Source organism: Triticum aestivum, chromosome 5B, assembly GCF_018294505.1.
Source record: "Triticum aestivum cultivar Chinese Spring chromosome 5B, IWGSC CS RefSeq v2.1, whole genome shotgun sequence".
NCBI classification, from domain to species: domain Eukaryota; kingdom Viridiplantae; phylum Streptophyta; class Magnoliopsida; order Poales; family Poaceae; genus Triticum; species Triticum aestivum.
Genome location: NC_057807.1, coordinates 83,014,240 through 83,034,695, shown reverse-complemented (window position 1 = coordinate 83,034,695; position 20,456 = coordinate 83,014,240). Strand labels below are relative to the sequence as shown.

Below are 20,456 nucleotides of genomic sequence, written 5' to 3'. Positions count from 1 at the left end.
GCTTACGGAGGACACCACGCTGGAGATAGAACTGCACATAAGGTATTGCAATCCGGTTTTTATTGGCCTACTCTTTTCAAAGATGCCCGTAAGTTTGTCTTGTCTTGTGATGAATGTCAAAGAATTGGTAATGTTAGTAGATGTCAAGAAATGCATATGAATTATTCACTTGTTATTGAACCATTTGATGTCTGGGGCTTTGATTATATGGGACCATTTCCTTCCTCTAATGGGTATACACATATTTTATTTGTTGTTGATTACGTTACTAAGTGGGTAGAAGCTATTCCAACTAGTAGTGATGATCATAACAACTCTACTATGATGCTTAAAGAAGCTATTTTTCCGAGGTTTGGAGTCCCTAGATATTTAATAAGTGATGGTGGTTCACATTTTATTCATGGCGCTTTTCATAAAATTCTTGCTAAGTATGATGTTAATCATAGAATTGCGTCTCCATACCACCCTCAGTCTAGTGGTCAAGTAGAATTGAGTACTAGAGAGATTAAATTGATCTTGCAAAAGACTGTTAATAGATCTAGAAAGAATTGGTCCAAGAAACTTGATGATGCATTATGGGCCTATAGAACTGCCTATAAAAATCCTATGTGTATGTCTCCATATAAAATGGCTCATGGAAAAGCATGTCACTTACCTCTCGAACTAGAACATAAGGCATATTGGGCCATTAAAGGGCTCAATTATGATTTCAAACTTGTCGGTGAGAAGAGGTTATTTTACATTAGCTCACTTGATGAATGGAGAACCCAGGCCTATGAGAACGCAAAATTGTTTAAAGAAAAAGTTAAAAGATGGCATGACAAAAGGATACAAAAGTGTGAGTTTAATGTAGGTGATTATGTTTTGCTATACAACTCTCATTTAAGATTTTTTGCAGGAAAACTTCTCTCTAAATGGGAAGGTCCTTACATTATTGAGGAGGTCTATCGTTCCGGTGCCATCAAAATCAACAACGCCGAAGGCACAAATCCTAAGGTGGTAAATGGTCAAAGAATCAAACATTATATTCAGGTGCTCCCATAAATGTTGAAACGAATGTTATTGACACCGTAACCCCGGAGGAGTACATAAGGGACACTTTCCAGAACGTTTTAGACTCGAAAAGGAATAGGTATGTAGTATGGTTAGTAAACCGACTCCAAAGCTGCTCAAATAGCAATTTTTCTCCGTCTTGGAATATTTAAAAAATTAGGAAATTTAGAAGTAGTCCGAAATAGACATGAGGCGTTCACGAGGGTGGGAGGCACGCCCTACCCCCCTGGGTGAGCCCCCTGCCTCGTGGCTACCTTGTGTGCCCTCCGGACTCCGTTTTCTTGCACAGTACTTATTTTGGTCAGTAGAAATTCATTATATAATCTCCCAAAAGTTTTGACCACCGTACCACGACGAAATCCTCTGTTTTTGTTTCGAGGTGTTTTTCTGATAGATCTAGATCACCATGACGTCTCCCAGCGCCCCAAGGACAAGTTTTTCGAGAAGGTCATCAACCCTTACCTCGCGGAGGTGATGCAACACCCTCAAACCATTGAGATGCGTGAGGGGGTGCTGCACATCCGCAATGTTGAGGGACCGAGGAGGACCGGAAGCGTGGAGACAAGACTCGAAGCAATGGAGCGACAAGTTTTCAAGTGCCAAGTGATGGTGGAACGCGGACTCAACACCAATTACATGATGATCGCGGAGTTCACCTACAACCACAAGCTGGATGCCAAGAACATCAGGGAGGCCATCTTCAAGCTTCACGAGAAAATCGAGAACCTTCAGGCCCTGATTTATGACCTGCAAAACCAAGACTGTTAGTATGAATATAGATTCAAGAGGATGAGTTTGCCTGCAGATTTGAGGATCCCGGAGACTCGTTCATCCTTTTATGATGGTGAGCCTATGCCTTGGAGACGGACGACAAGCCTACATCATCAACAACTCCATCATCACCACCTCCGAAGAAAGAGACAGAAACACATGGGTATGGACACTCCCCTTGGTAGCTGCCAAGCTTGGGGGAGGTGCCCTGGTATCATATCACCATCACACTTCTATCTTTACCGTTTTTCTTAGTTCGATCCTTTTGGTTATATCTTGATCTAGTAGAATAAAGTTTTAGTATGATCTAGTTTTGAGTTTTGTTTTGATCTCTATCTATGTAATTGAGTCCGTGAGTTATATATAATAAAGATTAGTTTTGAGTTGAGGGCTTTGCTATCTTTCTATGATCTTGAGGGAATAAAAGAAGGAATAAAAAGAAATAAAAAGATTATATTGATCTTATGGAGAGTAATGACTTCACATATAAAGAGTATGATGAATAAAAGTTGTTGAGAGTTGGCAAACATAGTTTTGGTCATCGTTGCAATTAATATGAAGTAATAAAGAAATCTAGGTTTTCACATATAAATATACTATCTTGGACATCTTTTATGATTTTGAGCACTCAATATAATATGACATGCTGAAAAGTTGATGTTGGACAAGGAAGACAACGTAATGAGTTATGTTTTCTTATATCCGAACAAGTTATATTGTAATGGATCTTCCAACATGTTGAGCTTGCCTTTCCCCCTCATGCTAGCCAAATTCTTTGCACCAAGTAGAGATACTACTTGTGCTTCCAAATATCCCTAAACCCAGTTTTGCCATGAGAGTCCACCATACCTACCTATGGATTGAGTAAGATCCTTCAAGTAAGTTGTCATCAGTGCAAGCAATAAAAATTGCTCTCTAAATATGTATGATCTATTAGTGTGAATAACCTTTATACGAGCTTGTGATATGGAAGAAATAAAAGCGACGGACTGCATAATAAAGGTCCCTATCAGAAGTGGCAATATAAAAGTGACATTCTTTTGCATTAAGATTTTGTGCATCCAACCATAAAAGCACATGACAACCTCTGTTTCCCTCTGCGAAGGGCCTATCTTTTATTTTTACCTTCTACCCTTATACAAGAATCATGGTGATCTTCACCTTTCCTTTTTACACTTTATCCTTTGGCAAGCACTATGTGTCGGAAAGATCCTGATATATATATATATATATATATATATATATATATATATATATATATATCCACTTGGATGTAGGTTTTCATAAACTATTATTGTTGACATTACCCTTGAGATAAAAGGTTGGGAGGCGAAATTATAAGCCCCTATCTTTCTCTGTGTCCGATTGAAACTTCGTACCCATAAGTATCACATGAGTGTTAGCAATTGTGAAATACTAAATGATAGTTGAGTATGTGGACTTGCTGAAAAGCTCTTATATTGACTCTTTCCGATGTTATGATAAATTGCAATTGCTTCAATGACCGAGATCATAGTTTGTTAGTTTTTAATGAAGTTTCTGATTCATACTTTACATTGTGAATAGATTGTTACTTTAGCATAAGAAATCATATGACAATATATATGTTGCTATTCTAACGATTATCATGATGCCCTCATGTCCGTATTTTATTTTATCGACACCTCTATCTCTAAACATGTGGACATATTTTTTGATATCGGCTTTCGCTTGAGGACAAGCGAGGTCTAAGCTTGGGGAGTTGATACGTCCATTTTGCATCATGCTTTTATATCGATATTGATTGCATTATGGGCTGTTACTACACATTATGTCACAATACTTATGCCTTTTCTTTCTTATTTTATAAGGTTTACACAAAGAGAGAGAATACCAACAGCTGGAAATCTGGGCTGGAAAAGGAGCAAATATTAGAGACCTATTTTACACAACTCCAAAAGTCCTGAAAATCCACGAAAGTCAGTTTTTGAATATATTAGAAATATTGGGTCAATAAAGCACCAGAGGGGGGCCACCCACCACCATGAGGGTGGAGGGCGGGCCCTACCCCCTGGACGCGCCCCTGCCTCATGGGCCACCTGGCAGGCCCCCAACATACATCTTCTGCTATATGGTGTCTTTTGCCCTGGAAATATCATAAGGAAGCTTTGGGGACAAAGCGCCGCCGTCTCGAGGCGGAACCTGGGCAAGACCAATCTTGGGCTCCGGCGGAGCTGTTCTGCCGGGGAAACATCCCTTCGAGAGGGGGAAATCACCGCCATCATCATCACCATCGATCCTCTCATGGAGAGGGGGTCAATCTCCATCAACATCTTCACCAGCACCATCTCCTCTCAAATCCTAGTTCATCTCTTGTATCCGATCTTTGTCTCAAAACCTCAGATTGGTACCTGTGGGTTGCTAGTAGTGTTGATTTCTCGTTGTAGTTGATGCTAGTTGGTTTATTCGGTGGAATATCAATGTTCATATCCTTAATGCATATTAATACCCCTCTAATTATGAACATGAATATGATTTGTGAGTAGTTACGTTTGTTCCTGAGGACATGGGAGAAGTCTTGTTATAAGTAATCATTTGAATTTGGTATTCGTTCGATATTTTGATGAGATGTATGTTGTCTCTCCTCTAGTGATATTATGTGAACATCGACTACATGACACTTCACCATTGTTTGGGCCTAGGGGAAGGCATTGGGAAGTAATAAGTATATGATGGGTTGCTAGAGTGACAGAAGCTTAAACCCTAGTTTATGTGTTGCTTCGTAAGGGGCTAATTTGGATCCACATGTTTCATGATATGGTTAGGTTTACCTTAATTCCTTTTTCATAGTTGCAGTTGCTTGCGAGAGGGGTTAATCATAAGTGGGATGCTTGTCCAAGGAAGGGCAGTACCCAAGCACCGGTGCACCCACATATCAAATTATCAAAGTAACGAACGCGAATCATATGAGGATGATGAAAACTAGCTTGATAGTAATTCCCATGTGTCCTCGGGAGCACTTTGCTTTATATAAGAGTTTGTCCAGGCTTGTCCTTTGCTACAAAAAGGATTGGGCCACCTTGCTGCACCTTGTTTACTTTTGTTACTTGTTATTCGTTACGAATTACCTTATCACAAAACTATCTGTTACCGATAATTTCAGTGCTTGCAGAAAATACCTTACTGAAAACCACTTGTCATTTCCTTCTGCTCCTCGTTGGGTTCGGCACTCTTACTTATCGAAAGGACTACGATAGATCCCCTATACTTGTGGGTCATCACCAGCCACCGCACCAGCCACGACAGGTAGGGAGGAAGGCACCTCCTTCCACACCTAGTCAGCACCAACCATCAGATTTGGGTCGACGTCTCCACCATAGGAGGCGCCCACGCCCACGACGGCATCCCCATTTGGTCTCGGTGAACTCACAACCTAGTGACTATCGATGGCCGCACTACAGCGGTGAGCTCACATACTGCCACAACCGTAGCCATCAGTGTCGATCCATCCGACATTATAGCAGTGCCAGGAGGGGCCGAATCAAACCAACACCACCAACCCACAGACAAGAACCGCACAATGCGCCATTTATGCAGGCTAGGTCAGCCCTTAGAACCTGCTCGCCGCCGACATCGTCCACCACCATTTACCAGATCTGCGCCACCCGTTGTAGCATGCCAACGACTTGAATCACACCGCCATAGAACCTATCAGCCGCACCACCCTGTCACCACCCAAAGGACCATAAGCAGTGCCACCGTGGATCGCGGCAACACCATTCAACCTCCATTAGTGAGATAGGTCAGCACCATGTTGTCGTGATCCACCTCCCAGCCAAGAGCCACATCGGGCCGCCACCACCCCCTTGCCCTACGCATGCCGGTCCACCAGAGCGAAATCCAGGTGGATCTAGTCGTAAACTAGCCCGCACACCACCTCCCCGTGCAACACCACCAGCCCTCCCATGGCACCCCTTGCAGCTCCGCCGCAACCACCAATCACCGCGTTGCCGCCTCACGCTGTTGCCGAAGGCGAGCCGCCACTCCATCGTGACCTTGGGTGTCCGGCACCACCCAAGCGGATTGCGAGAGGAAAGGACCTCTGTCACCACCTCGGTCGCCCGGGCTCAGCCCAATTGCTTCCTCCAGTGGTGACAGAGGGCATGCCAGGAGGTGCGACGGGTCCTGGCTGCTAGGTTTCGGAGCTCTTCCCGAGTCGCTCGAGCAGGGGGCGATGCGGGGGCGTGGGCCATAAAAGACCCACACTAACCATCAAGAAAATAGAAGTCGGTCACATTGTGTCACCTAGTCCAACATCACACAACAACATCAGTAAGAACTTTAAAAAGCAAATCCAGAGCTTGGCAAAACACCATGTCGAAGACATTTGAAAAGAATTTATCCTCATGATCTCACCAGACCAATTTACTCATCAAAGAATACCCATTAAAAAGGCCACACCAAAGAACCAAAGCATGCTATATGGTGTTTCCTAACCTCTTACTTACAACAAACATGTACTTTCTGAAAAAAGAAAATCCCTTGAAAAGCAAGCGAACAACAAAACAAGACATTTGAAATCAGTCTATCATCAGGATGTCACCAAACCCATTCACTCATCCAAGAACACCAATTAAAAGGCCCACACCAAGCAACAAAGCATGTTGCAGGGTGTTTCCTAATTTACGGCATGACCTCAAGAATCTAGCTAAAGCTAATCTCCTCCCCCAACAACAAAAATTTATTGCAGGGTGTTTCGTAATTACAACATGACTTCAAGAATCTGGTCAGGTGTTGTCCATGGTGGCTGTGGTAGTTGATATTTTGTCCTAGTGGGCTAGTCCGTCTAACCTTGATCTTTACGGGTCTTTTTTTCTCTTTACTCTTTTCTTATTGCATTCATACATCCTAGTCGTGCAGACAAGTGTGTACTCATTGTGTTCTATATCCCTTGATTAGACATTAGGAGCCAATAGAAAACACTATTTATCAAAAAAAAGTGGCCCGTAGTCGAACACCATATGCACAACACTGCATATCTTGTGTACTCGCTGTGTTCTGTATCCCTTGATGAGACATTAGGAGTCAATAAAAACACCATTATTATCAAAAAGAGCGGCCTGAAGTCCAACAAGATATGCACAACTGTGTAAAAGGATAATAGTCGAAATTGATCATCATATAACAATGCATCATATCATGGCTTCATAGTGAGATCAATAATGCTGAACATCTTGTTTGTAAAGGTAACGATTAATACTCATGACACGCTTCTGACAGGCTCATGGCTGCATCAACTGTAATCTGCTGTGTAGCGATAATTGCATGCGCCAGATTAAGAACCAGTCCCTGGACATTGCCACGTATAGTGATGTAGCCACTGAGCTTACTAGAGTCGGCCTGCTTCTCTACGCTGATGTTCGCCAAAGCATCCTCGCCAAACACACTCTTGCCGTAGAGATTGGCAGCAACTAACCCGCAGTCCCCATCAAGCGCAGACCTTATGTCAAAGATTCATATGAGAAAAACGTTACCAATTACAGCTACGTTCTTCAGTGCAACAATTTCTCGGTGACAGTGATCCAACGAATTACCTCAGTAATAGCAATTCTCAAAGTTCAAATGTGCCTCTACATTGAAAATATGGCTATCCGGACAGTTCTAGTATATCAGTTCCTGGAATGGAAAATAAAATATCCATTTGGGCCTCTAGTGTGTGCAAGTTTCGAGAAAAAAAAGGTTTGATTTGGTGAAAAGAACTGAGGTACTCCCTCCGTCTCATGTAAGACGTTTTTTGACACTAGACCAGCGTCAAAAAACGTCCTACACTATGGGACGGAGGGAGTATATTTCTTCTAGTTTGTTGGATTTGATACTCCACCAGAATCTTAATTACACTCGAGACCTAGGAAACAAACATTTGTACCTTAATGCCGTAATGGCCAGTTCAAACAACAGTTAATCTAGTATATCTGAAATACAAAGACAGTAAAGTAGTAAACAAATTCATGGTTTGTTACTATAAAATATATATCATGCTCTTGTGTGTGACTATATTTTAGAGGTATACATAGCATTCATAAAGATAGTGTATTATTAATGTACCAAAGCAGGAAAAACTGTCGCCTGCAGATTAATGTGAAAGGTAAGTTTTCTTTGAACTTACAATGGTGTTACACATGGCATTTTTACTGACTTGATGATAAAATTTACAAATTCCCTCCCATCATGATGCTCGGTATTGACCTTCAACTGACGAAAAAGTAGTTTAAGACAAACACATACAAATAACACTGGAAAGGAGCAGAAACATGATGGCAAGACATGCTATTGCTAGCAAAGTCGAATGCAATTGACTGAAAAAAGGCATCAAGATAGGTATCTATACTATTGTACCTTAACTTTGCACCAACACTCAGCCCACATTTTCCGGAAGGCTACATCAGTACATGTAGCAGGTGTCATGTAATCCATGATGCTAATGCTCATATCTTTTAGGATCACCTCTGAAGGCTCCATTGCATCTGAAGTCTCATAAAAGATGCGACTAACTATAACTCCAACGTTCGTTGAGGACATCTTAATGTTAGCCTGGATTTGCTTGCTTGCCTGAGGAGCCACGGTGTACTTCTTACTGCGATCAACTACTGCGGTTTTACTCGCCGTGGCAAACTCCAACCACAGATTGTGCAGTGTTTCTTCTGTTCGGTTTATGACTGTAATATCAAGCACAGTATCATAATACTCATTAACGGTAACAAATCCTTCAGCATACACAGGATCACTGAACCCTATCAACTGAACAAGGGCGTTCAGTTTTTTTGTATCATCTGCACCCTTCATAGATTCACCAGTTGCAGCCTTTAAATCATCTTGGACCTCATCTTCCAACTCAAGTCGGTCCAGTCCCTACGAAAATAAATACAAAATAATTTAGTTAGGCAAGTAAAAATGCATTAGGTTTCCATGAGACCAAATCATCTTCCAACTCAAGTATTTTTTTGTCTCGCACCCTCCTGCTCTTCAGGTGGTAGAAATCAATGGAATCATCAGGATATGTAAGGGAACTCTGTGCCTGGACCTTCATCTTCTCATTCTGCCTAAATTTTTTCTCAGCAATGATCATATTTGCGAAGCTCTGTCGGCACGAGAGCAACCAGACCTTCCTTGAATGATCATCATCGGTACTGCAAAGCAACCTAACACAAAACACAATCCTGTCATATGAGTCAATGTCGATAGGGTGGGGAAGGTAAGAGGATTTCCCCAGCCACAGCATGGACACCATGATCAGCAAGGCCTCTACTGATGCCTTGTTTGCTTCAACCTTAGATGGCTGAACCTCCTGCAGCCTCACCACAAGCTTGGTCAACGTACACGCAACAACAGCGGCCAAGTGAAAATCTCCTGACATAATGAGAGCTCTGAGATTCTGCCTGTAATCGAACACCCCACTAGTATAAATGGAATCATCGGTGGCGGCACTATGTGTGGTGTATGTGTCACTTAGAAGAGCAACAAGTAGTCTCTTAGAACATACAGTTCACGAGTCCATGGCTGGATGGGCTGGCTTCGATGAATCAACTGACTCGATTTCCTCGGAGTCGGCATAGAAGGGCTGATCTCCAAGTGACTCCTTAATGGCTGCAATGGCTTTCTCGACCTCACATAGCGAAAGCGTGTACTCCCCAAGGATCCAGAGAGCACATGAAAAGATGAAGGATTCCTTGATCTTATAGAACGTACCGATCAGCCCAGATACAATGGAGGAACGAAGCAGAGGTTTGTCCTCGATAATCTCACGCAGAAACAGAACCACATCGGATGCTGAAGCAACGTCGCCGTAACGAAGGTGGCCCCAGAGGAGGTGCACCACCGGTCCAACCACTTCTGGGTACGGCACGGCACAGACATGGATCGCCCGGATCAGCATATGGTAGTACTCATCACGGGCTATGTGGAAGACGCTGCCCATTACCCCATAAACCTCCTCCTTGAGGTAGTGCACCACGTCCTCCACATTTCGTGTGGTGAGCAAACCAGGCACTACCAACTCCAGAACCTTCCTCCTGACATCCAGATCAGGCCTGCCGGCGAGCGAGCGCAGAAGGTCCATGGTGAAACCGACCATCATATAATGGTGTGAGCTGGACAGCTCGCGCAGGCGGTCCAGGATGATGAGCTTCACGTTGCTGTCGCTCTGGGAAGTGAGCAGCTGGAGGTATGTTCTTGCGATCAAGGTCGGCGCATGGGACACAGACGAGAGCGTGCACGCGCAGCCGTACATGATAGCGGCAGTTGTGGCAGCGGAGAGGAGGGAAATGATGATTTTGGTATACGCGCTCCTGAGAAGGTGGTTGCCAGCAGAGTAGACTCTGCGAATGAGTTGAATGGCGGCCATCTGGAGGGGGGCAGGCCACTCGGTGACGCGGGCGGCATTGGCGAGCAAGTAGGCAATGGCGCGGTCATGCGAGCAGTCGCAGAGCACGAGGAACGCGTTCGTCCGTGCGGCTGGGTCATGCTCTACGGCGAGGGCACGCTCCGCGAGATCCGGCGCGTCCGGGATGAGCTTCTCCTGCTCGATATGAGGGCAGGGCAGGCGGCAGATCGCTGACATGGCGGAGAGCGCGTGGCGGCGGACGAAAGGGTGCGGATGCTTGAGGTTGGCAAGAATGGAGGGCACGAGCGGCTCGAGCAGCTCGGGGTCGCGGAGCCGACAGAGGAACCGCAGTGTGACGCCTCGGACATACTCGTTGGGGTGCTGGAGGTTGCTGCGGAGGTAGTGGCGGACGAGGATCATCTCCGGGACGAGCTCGCCGGAGGCTTCGTCCCGCTTGTCGCGGGCGACCTCGAGGTAGAGGAGGAGGAGCCTCTGGATGATGTGTTCCTTGGAGGGGAGGACGTAGCGGACGACGGTGGCGAGGAGGTGGGGGGCCGTGTCGCCGTTGAGGAGGAGCACGATGGAGCGCTTCAGAGCGTCGACCTTGGCGCCCACGTCGCTCCCCTGGAGGCCAGCATTGACCTCCTCGGACGTGGAGAGGTGGATCGTGTAGAAGAAGGGCATCAGAAGGGTGCACGGGAACGGCGACTCGTCGACCATGGTCGCCGCCTCGCCGGATTCGGATCAGATCTGCCGTGCCGGAGAGATCCGTTCGGGAGCCATCAGTCGTCTCTGCCGACCTGGTAAGATTTTTCCTGTAAACCCTCGGGTGAAATGAAAAAGGAAACGGGACCCTCTCCTAGCGTGACATATAGTACTCCCTCCTTCCCAATATATAAGGCGTGATTACCACCGGGAAAAGTAGGATCTGATCGCACGAGGCGATCAGGAGGCGACGAGGCCCATCTCCGTCTCTCTCCGTCGGCCGCTCCGGCGACGGGAGGGAGGGGGAACCTCAGGTCTGTTCGCTAGGTGGGTGTGTGGTAGGGTTAGGGTTGAGGGAGACGCTGCCGAGGCCGTTGTGGTGGTGTCGCGTCGGAATAAGTTTCTCCGGACTCTGTTCGCGGTCAGGCGAGGCTTTTGCCTTCGTCTAGGAGCCAGCGGGGTTGGGGATCCCTGGATCTCGTCGAGGTCGCGGGCTATGGTGGCTGGAGGTCCATCGGCACTGGCCGTTTGGGTTCTCAGATGGGCGATAGATGCAGGGAGACGAAGACCCTTCTTCCTTGTTGGTATGATTTGCTGATGCTGTTCTTCTCCTTCCTCTGCGCTGATCCTGGTGGGAGATCCTGCTTTGTTCGGGCGGACGGCCCGGCCGCGGTGCTGGACCGGTCGGATGACTCGAGTTCTCTTTCTTCCGGAAGGGACACTTTTCGCGGTACTCAAAGCCAAAGATGGCGACGGCTATTGCAGGTGTGTTGGATTGATGCTCATGCCCTTTCAGCGCTGGTGTCAAGAAAGGAGGAAGCAGCGTGATGGCAATTGTACCGTGGTCGAAGATGATGACCTGCTTGCAACTGGTTGCAGATCCTTCTGCTGCAGGGGTCTTCTCTCAAGATTCAGGGATGATGACCCAGGGCTCCGAAGATCTTCTTGTGTTATGGTTGTTTTATGATACTCTAGGTGTTCATGGTCCTTTGTGTTTGGGTTTCAGTGTGCTTGTAAGGATCAACTTCGTTATACTGATTCGTGATATGAATGAAAAACTTCTCAAAAAAAGGTGTGATTGACTTTGCACGGTCATTGATGAAAGACTTTGATCACTAAAATATACTCCCTACGTTCCTAAATATAAGTCCTTTTAAAGATTTCAAATGGATTACCACATAATTCGGAAATGAAAGAAGGCTACGGAAAGAACAAGCAACGGATTTCGCCAAAAGCGGCCTTAATAAACAACTGTTCTTTCCAAGGAAAGAGAGAAAGAAGTCAAAAGGCGGGGGATCACCAAGAGGTGGTTTCTGACATCACCAGAAAGAATGGAACCGAACATTCGGGGGGGGGGGGGGGGGGAGGGGGGAGGGGGACTCGAGGTGGCGGGAGAGTAAGTCAAAATAGGAAAAACTCACATTGGGTTTAGGGATAACCAGGCTCGAACTAATGACTTCCACCACGTCAAGGTGACACTCTACCGCTGAGTTATATGGGGTGACGGAGGGATCATACCATTCGAGCCTCCTTTTCTGAGAACAGGAACTTTATGGGATCCTTGGTAGAGCCATTTGGAGCAGAGGGTAATCGGTTTATGACAAAGACTGTGCTTTTAAACACGACACCCAGGGGGATGGCCCAATCTTTCATTCCAACTCTATTTTCTTGTGTGCGAGTAGGAAAAGTGAGAAATCTGTCTTCCATCCGCGGATGTGACAAATCCAATCCAATTTGGTCTTGTCCCGTGGCTCGGACCATTTTGCATTTCTCGACAAATATAATCTGTTTGGCTATTCTAGGTGGTTCTTTTTTTCTGGATAAAGAGGAACTTGTCATTTTGATCTCAGGAAGGAAAAAAGGCGAATGGAATTTCAGTCAAGTCTTTTTTTAGGATGTATATAGATATATTTTAGAATGTAGATTCATTCATTTTGCTAGTAGTGTTGATTTCTCGTTGTAGTTGATGCTAGTTGGTTTATTCGGTGGAAGATCAATGTTCAGATCCTTAATGCATATTAATACCCCTCTGATTATGAACATGAATATGATTTGTGAGTAGTTATGTTTGTTCCTGAGGACATGGGAGAAGTCTTGTTATAAGTAATCATTTGAATTTGGTATTCGTTCGATATTTTGATGAGATGTATGTTGTCTCTCCTCTAGTGATGTTGTGTGAACATCGACTACATGACACTTCACCATTGTTTGGGCCTAGGAGAAGGCATTGGGAAGTAATAAGTAGATGATGGGTTGCTAGAGTGACAGAAGCTTAAACCCTAGTTTATGTGTTGCTTCGTAAGGGGCTAATTTGGATCCACATGTTTCATGATATGGTTAGGTTTACCTTAATTCCTTTTTCGTAGTTGCGGTTGCTTGCGAGAGGAGTTAATCATAAGTGGGATGTTTGTCCAAGGAAGGGCAGTACCCAAGCACCGGTGCACCCACATATCAAATTATCAAAGTAACGAACGCGAATCATACGAGGATGATGAAAACTAGCTTGATAGTAATTCCCATGTGTCCTCGGGAGCACTTTGCTTTATATAAGATTTTGTCCAGGCTTGTCCTTTGCTACAAAAAGGATTGGGCCACCTTGCTGCACCTTGTTTACTTTTGTTACTTGTTATTCGTTACGAATTGCCTTATCACAAAACTATCTGTTACCGATAATTTCAGTGCTTGCAGAAAATACCTTACTGAAAACCACTTGTCATTTCCTTCTGCTCCTCGTTGGGTTCGGCACTCTTACTCATCGAAAGGACTACGATAGATCCCCTATACTTGTGGGTCATCACCAGCCACCGCACCAGCCACGACAGGTAGGGAGGAAGGCACCTCCTTCCACACCTAGTCAGCACCAACCATCAGATTTGGGTCGACGTCTCCACCGTAGGAGGCGCCCACGCCCACGACTGCATCCCCATTTGATCTCGGTGAACTCACAACCTAGTGACTATCGATGGCCGCACTACAGCGGTGAGCTCACATACTGCCACAACCGTAGCCATCAGTGTCGATCCATCCGACGTTATAGCAGTGCCAGGAGGGGCCGAATCAAACCAACACCACCAACCCACAGACAAGAACCGCACAATGCGCCATCTACGCAGGCTAGGTCAGCCCTTAGAACCTGCTCGCCGCCGACATCGTCCACCACCATTTACCAGATCTGCGCCACCCGTTGTAGCATGCCAACGACTTGAATCACACCGCCATAGAACCTATCAGCCGCACCACCCTGTCACCACCCAAAGGACCATAAGCAGTGCCACCGTGGATCGCGGCAACACCATTCAACCTCCATTAGTGAGATAGGTCAGCACCATGTTGTCGTGATCCACCTCCCAGCCAAGAGCCACATCGGGCCGCCACCACCCCCTTGCCCTACGCATGCCGGTCCACCAGAGCGAAATCCAGGTGGATCTAGTCGTAAACTAGCCCGCACACCACCTCCCCGTGCAACACCACCAGCCCTCCCATGGCACCCCTTGCAGCTCCGCCGCAACCACCAATCACCGCGTTGCCGCCTCGCGCTGTTGCCAAAGGCGAGCCGCCACTCCATCGTGACCTTGGGTGTCCGGCACCACCCAAGCGGATTGCGAGAGGAAAGGACCTCTCTCACCACCTCGGTCGCCCGGGCTCACCCCAATTGCTTCCTCCAGTGGTGACAGAGGGGACGCCAGGAGGTGCGACGGGTCCTGGCTGCTAGGTTTCGGAGCTCTGCCCGAGTCGCTCGAGCAGGGGGCGATGCGGGGGCGTGGGCCATAAAAGACCCACACTAACCATCAAGAAAATAGAAGTCGGTCACATTGTGTCACCTAGTCCAACATCACACAACAACATCAGTAAGAACTTTAAAAAGCAAATCCAGAGCTTGGCAAAACACCATGTCGAAGACATTTGAAAAGAATTTATCCTCATGATCTCACCAGACCAATTTACTCATCAAAGAATACCCATTAAAAAGGCCACACCAAAGAACCAAAGCATGCTATATGGTGTTTCCTAACCTCTTACTTACAACAAACATGTACTTTCTGAAAAAAGAAAATCCCTTGAAAAGCAAGCGAACAACAAAACAAGACATTTGAAATCAGTCTATCATCAGGATGTCACCAAACCCATTCACTCATCCAAGAACACCAATTAAAAGGCCCACACCAAGCAACAAAGCATGTTGCAGGGTGTTTCCTAATTTACGGCATGACCTCAAGAATCTAGCTAAAGCTAATCTCCTCCCCCAACAACAAAAATTTATTGCAGGGTGTTTCGTAATTACAACATGACTTCAAGAATCTGGTCAGGTGTTGTCCATGGTGGCTGTGGTAGTTGATATTTTGTCCTAGTGGGCTAGTCCGTCTAACCTTGATCTTTACGGGTCTTTTTTTCTCTTTACTCTTTTCTTATTGCATTCATACATCCTAGTCGTGCAGACAAGTGTGTACTCATTGTGTTCTATATCCCTTGATTAGACATTAGGAGCCAATAGAAAACACTATTTATCAAAAAAAAAGTGGCCCGTAGTCGAACACCATATGCACAACACTGCATATCTTGTGTACTCGCTGTGTTCTGTATCCCTTGATGAGACATTAGGAGTCAATAAAAACACCATTATTATCAAAAAGAGCGGCCTGAAGTCCAACAAGATATGCACAACTGTGTAAAAGGATAATAGTCGAAATTGATCATCATATAACAATGCATCATATCATGGCTTCATAGTGAGATCAATAATGCTGAACATATTGTTTGTAAAGGTAACGATTAATACTCATGACACGCTTCTGACAGGCTCATGGCTGCATCAACTGTAATCTGCTGTGTAGCGATAATTGCATGCGCCAGATTAAGAACCAGTCCCTGGACATTGCCACGTATAGTGATGTAGCCACTGAGCTTACTAGAGTCGGCCTGCTTCTCTACGCTGATGTTCGCCAAAGCATCCTCGCCAAACACACTCTTGCCGTAGAGATTGGCAGCAACTAACCCGCAGTCCCCATCAAGCGCAGACCTTATGTCAAAGATTCATATGAGAAAAACGTTACCAATTACAGCTACGTTCTTCAGTGCAACAATTTCTCGGTGACAGTGATCCAACGAATTACCTCAGTAATAGCAATTCTCAAAGTTCAAATGTGCCTCTACATTGAAAATATGGCTATCCGGACAGTTCTAGTATATCAGTTCCTGGAATGGAAAATAAAATATCCATTTGGGCCTCTAGTGTGTGCAAGTTTCGAGAAAAAAAAGGTTTGATTTGGTGAAAAGAACTGAGGTACTCCCTCCGTCTCATGTAAGACGTTTTTTGACACTAGACCAGCGTCAAAAAACGTCCTACACTATGGGACGGAGGGAGTATATTTCTTCTAGTTTGTTGGATTTGATACTCCACCAGAATCTTAATTACACTCGAGACCTAGGAAACAAACATTTGTACCTTAATGCCGTAATGGCCAGTTCAAACAACAGTTAATCTAGTATATCTGAAATACAAAGACAGTAAAGTAGTAAACAAATTCATGGTTTGTTACTATAAAATATATATCATGCTCTTGTGTGTGACTATATTTTAGAGGTATACGTAGCATTCATAAAGATAGTGTATTATTAATGTACCAAAGCAGGAAAAACTGTCGCCTGCAGATTAATGTGAAAGGTAAGTTTTCTTTGAACTTACAATGGTGTTACACATGGCATTTTTACTGACTTGATGATAAAATTTACAAATTCCCTCCCATCATGATGCTCGGTATTGACCTTCAACTGACGAAAAAGTAGTTTAAGAAAAACACATACAAATAACACTGGAAAGGAGCAGAAAAATGATGGCAAGACATGCTATTGCTAGCAAAGTCGAATGCAATTGACTGAAAAAAGGCATCAAGATAGGTATCTATACTATTGTACCTTAACTTTGCACCAACACTCAGCCCACATTTTCCGGAAGGCTACATCAGTACATGTAGCAGGTGTCATGTAATCCATGATGCTAATGCTCATATCTTTTAGGATCACCTCTGAAGGCTCCATTGCATCTGAAGTCTCATAAAAGATGCGACTAACTATAACTCCAACGTTCGTTGAGGACATCTTAATGTTAGCCTGGATTTGCTTGCTTGCCTGAGGAGCCACGGTGTACTTCTTACTGCGATCAACTACTGCGGTTTTACTCGCCGTGGCAAACTCCAACCACAGATTGTGCAGTGTTTCTTCTGTTCGGTTTATGACTGTAATATCAAGCACAGTATCATAATACTCATTAACGGTAACAAATCCTTCAGCATACACAGGATCACTGAACCCTGTCAACTGAACAAGGGCGTTCAGTTTTTTTTGTATCATCTGCACCCTTCATAGATTCACCAGTTGCAGCCTTTAAATCATCTTGGACCTCATCTTCCAACTCAAGTCGGTCCAGTCCCTACGAAAATAAATACAAAATAATTTAGTTAGGCAAGTAAAAATGCATTAGGTTTCCATGAGACCAAATCATCTTCCAACTCAAGTATTTTTTTGTCTCGCACCCTCCTGCTCTCCAGGTGGTAGAAATCAATGGAATCATCAGGATATGTAAGGGAACTCTGTGCCTGGACCTTCATCTTCTCATTCTGCCTGAATTTTTTCCCAGCAATGATCATATTTGCGAAGCTCTGTCGGCAGGAGAGCAACCAGACCTTCCTTGAATGATCATCATCGGTACTGCAAAGCAACCTAACACAAAACACAATCCTGTCATATGAGTCAATGTCGATAGGGTGGGGAAGGTAAGAGGACTTCCCCAGCCGCAGCATGGACACCATGATCAGCAAGGCCTCTGCTGATGCCTTGTTTGCTTCAACCTTAGATGGCTGAACCTCCTGCAGCCTCACCACAAGCTTGGTCAACGTACACGCAACAGCAGCGGCCAAGTGAAAATCTCCTGACATAATGAGAGCTCTAAGATTCTGCCTGTAATCGAACACCCCACTAGTAAAAATGGAATCATCGGTGGCGGCACTATGTGTGGTGTATGTGTCACTTAGAAGAGCAACAAGTAGTCTCTTAGAACATACAGTACACGAGTCCATGGCTGGATGGGCTGGCTTGGATGAATCAACTGACTCGATTTCCTCGGAGTCGGCATAGAAGGGTTGATCTCCAAGTGACTCCTTAATGGCTGCAATGGCTTTATCGACCTCATATAGCGAAAGCGTGTACTCCCCAAGGATCCAGAGAGCACATGAAAAGATGAAGGATTCCTTGATCTTATAGAACGTACCGATCAGCCCAGATACAATGGAGGAACGAAGCAGAGGTTTGTCCTCGATAATCTCACGCAGAAACAGAACCACATCGGATGCTGAAGCAACGTCGCCGTAACGAAGGTGGCCCCAGAGGAGGTGCACCACCGGTCCAACCACTTCTGGGTACGGCACGGCACAGACATGGATCGCCCGGATCAGCATATGGTAGTACTCATCACGGGCTATGTGGAAGACGCTGCCCATTACCCCATAAACCTCCTCCTTGAGGTAGTGCACCACGTCCTCCACATTTCGTGTGGTGAGCAAACCAGGCACTACCAACTCCAGAACCTTCCTCCTGACATCCAGATCAGGCCTGCCGGCGAGCGAGCGCAGAAGGTCCATGGTGAAACCGACCATCATATAATGGTGTGAGCTGGACAGCTCGCGCAGGCGGTCCAGGATGATGAGCTTCACGTTGCTGTCGCTCTGGGAAGTGAGCAGCTGGAGGTATGTTCTTGCGATCAAGGTCGGCGCATGGGACACAGACGAGAGCGTGCACGCGCAGTCGTACATGACAGCGGCAGTTGTGGCAGCGGAGAGGAGGGAAATGATGATTTTGATATACGCGCTCCTGAGAAGGCGGTTGCCAGCAGAGTAGACTCTGCGAATGAGATGAATGACGGCCATCTGGAGGGGGGCAGGCCACTCGGTGACGCGGGCGGCATTGGCGAGCAAGTAGGCAATGGCGCGGTCATGCGAGCAGTCGCAGAGCACGAGGAACGCGTTCGTCCGTGCGGCTGGGTCATGCTCTACGGCGAGGGCACGCTCCGCGAGATCCGGCGTGTCCGGGATGAGCTTCTCCTGCTCGATATGAGGGCAGGGCAGGCAGCAGATCGCTGACATGGCGGAGAGCGTGTGGCGGCGGACGAACGGGTGCGGATGCTTGAGGTTGGCAAGAATGGAAGGCACGAGCGGCTCGGGCTCGCGGAGCCGACAGAGGAACCGCAGTGTGACGCCTCGGACATACTCGTTGGGGTGCTGGAGGTTGCTGCGGAGGTAGTGGCGGACGAGGATCATCTCCGCGACGAGCTCGCCGTAGGCTTCGTCCCGCTTGTCGCCGGCGACCTCGAGGTAGAGGAGGAGGAGCCTCTGGATGATGTGTTCCTTGGAGGGGAGGACGTAGCTGACGACGGTGGCGAGGAGGTGGGGGGCCGTGTCGCCGTTGAGGAGGAGCACGATGGCGCGCTTCAGGGCGTCGACCTTGGCGCCCACATCGCTCCCCTCGAGGCCAGCATTCATCTCCTCGGAAGTGGAGAGGCGGCTCGTGTCAAAGAAGGACAGGAGAAGGGTGCACGGGAACGGCGATTCGTCGATCATGCTCGCCGCCTCGCCGGATTCGGATCAGATCTGCCGTGCCGGAGAGATCAGTTCGGGAGCCATCAATCGTCTCTGCCGACCTGGTAAGATTTTTCCTGTAAACCCTCGGGTGAAATGAAAAAGGAAACGGGACCCTCTCCTAGCGTGACATATAGTACTCACTCCTTTCCAAGGCATGATTGATTTTGCACGGTCATTGATGAATGACTTTGATCATTAAAATATACTCCCCCGGCTTCTAAATATAAGTGCTTTTAGGGGGTACCATTCGAGCCTCCTTTTCTGAGAAATTTGGTTTTGGGAACTTTGTGGGATCCTTGGTAGAGCCATTTGAAGCAGAGGGTAATCGGTTTATGACAAAGACTATGCTTTCAAACACGACACCCAGGAGAATGGCCCCATCTTTCATTCCAACTTTATTTTCTTGTGTGCGAGTAGGGAAAGTGAGAAATCTACTGTCTTCCATCCGTGGATGTGACAATCCAATACAATTTGATCTTGTCCCGTGGCTTGGACCATTTTGCATTTCTCGACAAATATAATTTGTTTGGCTATTCTAAGTGGTTCTTTTTTTGGGTAAAGAGGAACTTGTCATTTTGATCTCAGGAAGGCAAAAAGGCAAATGGAATTTCAGTCAAGTCTTTTTAGGATGTATATAGATATACTTTAGAGTATAGATTCATTCATTTTGCTCTGTATGTATTCACTTATTGAAATCTCTAGAAATTCCTATATTTAGGAACGGAGGGAGTACCAAAGTGCATGGATTGAACATGTATAAATGGCATTGTTATATTTTGATGGAAAAACAATTGTCGGTGGGAAACGATATTGGAAATATTCCCTAGAGGCAATAATAAAAGTGTTATTATTATATTTCCTTGTTCATGATAATTGTCTTTTATTCATGCTATAACTGTATTATCCGGAAATCGTAATACACGTGTGAATACATAGAC

The 20,456-nt window shown here is 45.9% G+C and overlaps 2 pseudogenes; both read right to left on the bottom strand.

Moving 5' to 3' along the window:
• Window positions 1-7,035: 7,035 nt before the first annotated feature.
• On the bottom strand, window positions 7,036-11,538 carry LOC123115739 (coatomer subunit beta-1-like; annotated as a pseudogene).
• A 4,120-nt stretch (window positions 11,539-15,658) lies between these two features.
• On the bottom strand, window positions 15,659-19,584 carry LOC123114664 (coatomer subunit beta-1-like; annotated as a pseudogene).
• Between the last annotated feature and the right edge of the window lie 872 nt (window positions 19,585-20,456).